The sequence below is a fragment of the Sinocyclocheilus rhinocerous genome, unplaced genomic scaffold (genome assembly GCF_001515625.1).
Source record: "Sinocyclocheilus rhinocerous isolate Xijiao unplaced genomic scaffold, SAMN03320098_v1.1 scaffold2083, whole genome shotgun sequence".
In the NCBI taxonomy this organism is placed as follows: domain Eukaryota; kingdom Metazoa; phylum Chordata; class Actinopteri; order Cypriniformes; family Cyprinidae; genus Sinocyclocheilus; species Sinocyclocheilus rhinocerous.
In genome coordinates this window covers 171,453-173,806 of record NW_015666157.1, presented here as the reverse complement: position 1 = coordinate 173,806, position 2,354 = coordinate 171,453, and the positions used below count along the sequence as shown (strand labels likewise).

General features: G+C 38.2%; 1 pseudogene; it reads right to left on the bottom strand.

Moving 5' to 3' along the window:
* Positions 1-193: 193 nt before the first annotated feature.
* Positions 194-2,132, bottom strand: LOC107731736 (hemopexin-like; annotated as a pseudogene).
* Between the last annotated feature and the right edge of the window lie 222 nt (positions 2,133-2,354).

Below are 2,354 nucleotides of genomic sequence, written 5' to 3'. Positions count from 1 at the left end.
TGCTTGCTATGATCTTTCTTTATTTCATTTACTGATCCGGGGTGTGGGGACTCTCATGTTAATTTCTACATTTTCAGGCTCATTTTCCGCTAGAAAACTTACAACTGCAGTCAAGCACACCATGGAATTTTAAATCACTAACAAACACTAAATTTGGCTCACGTGAGTCAACATGTGTCAACAGAACCAGGAACTAGACACGGGTCTCCTTTGGATATTTGCCATGGACTTCTCCTGTAACTGGGTCAAACTTGGAGAACTGATGACCATGAAAGCAGTAATAATGATCCATGTAACGGAAGGCTCCGGTGCAGTTGGGCATGCTCTTGAATTCCTTTTCATCAACCTTCTTGGTCTTCATATTGAAGTGGTAGATTTCATCACCTTTGGTGGATTATGAAGGAATTTAAAGACAACAAAACCTCACATACTTATTACTTTCTTTACAAGTTTTCCATAATGTTTTAACCTCTGCAGAAGGAAAAAGACCACAATATATAATACCTTTGAAAAAGATTACGGTGTCATCGGTACAGTCTGGCTTGGGACACTCCACTGCAGCATCCAAATGGTCAGGAATTCCAGGGAAAATTTCAGAGATATCCTTGGGATAGTCCTTCTCCAGCTTGTGCTTGTATTAGCTGAAGACCTTGGTGTCCTTTAATGGTGTTAAAAAAGAAGTAAGTTTACATGTCTGATACATAAAGCAAACATCACAATGAATTAGAAACTGCATTTAAGAGAATGTTAAACTTACCAGGAAGAAGAACTGGTGGTCATGGTGGTCTGGGCTGTCTTCAGAGTGCATGCGGAATGTAGCGTCCACATGTCCCAGGTGATGATGGTCATCCAAATCAGGGAAAATTTCCTTAGACAGCTCAGCCTTGCCATGGAAACCCTTGAACAGGTGGTCACCTTCAGTAAAAAATCAAAGAGAAAGGTCAGTTAAAAGGCCAATGAGATCATGAGGCAATCACAAATTCTCTATATAAACATTAATATTTTGGATGGATGGATGGATGGATAGATTATTTGTATTTATGTTTATTTACTTATTTTTCACTGATAAAAGTCTGACTCCTCTGATCAACCATCTCTCACCCTTGAAGAAATAAGGAATTCCCTCCTCATTCACAGCAACTGCGTCAAACTCCATTCCTTCACAGCGGTCAAGCTTAGCACCATGGTGCAATTCATGCTTATGTCCTTCAGGTTCAGGTTCATCTGAAAAAAAAAAAGTTATATCATGAAATATGTGTCTGGATGACATCAGAATATACTAAAATATCACTTTCATTTACTGCCCACTTAGGGAAATTGTTTTAATTTAGCCATTTACAAGACCCACCTTTTTGAGCATGACCCTCCTTATGATGCCTGAACACAAAACATGATGAAGTGGATGTTAAAATTACAGATTACAACACACTGCAATATCCCTAATTCTAACAAGATAGTAGTATGTCTGTAATGTTACGTTTTCAGCTATTGGACAATTCGATTTAACAATATGTTTATAGAATTTTGTGTTTTGTAATTTGTTTGGGAAAAAACAGACATCAAGCAATTCAGGAAATTTGTAACAAAAGCAAATCTTAATGAATATCTGTGTCTGAGAAACATTTTTTAAAACTGTATTAAGCTACCTTATAATTGAATCTTGCCATTGTGGCATAGGCTACTGAAAAAATGGTTGGCTCTTATGAAAAATTGCTTGATATGTTTCTCATTTGTAAAGTCACTTTTGATAAAAGCATATTGTAAATGTAAGTGTAAAATTGTTTAAAGTAAATGCAAGAAGCATTCAAAATTGAAGAAATCAAAATGTTGGTGCACACATAAAAACACAAAGACCCACTTCAAACAGGCAAAAATGTGTGCAAAAAAGTTATTATTATTATAATAATACAATATACAATAGCTATTTACACATTATTTAGTATTATAATTAATTTTAAGCCTGTACAAACTATGTGTTGACAGGTGTGTGTGTGTGTGTGTGTGTGTGTGTGTGTGTGTGTGTGTGTGTATACTCACGAGGGAGCAGTGAGGCTCAGCGAGAGAGCCAGGCAAAGAGTGAGCATTTGAATGAGCTTCATGGTCAGCAGGGTCCTCTGGTGAGACAGAGCTCAGCTGGAGAAGGTACAGCACAACATGATGTCCCCAATTTATACCCTCCACCAGAGACTATCTTGCAAGCATGCTGGAGACGACACGCATGCCCCCCATTTGCACAGAGCATAGGAAGGGAGATTCAGTTACATGCCCACACTAAACAACACACGTACAAATGCACGTTTGCACGCTTCCCCTGACTCCCAAGCTGGTCAAGGTACAAGGAATTTTCTGGTGCG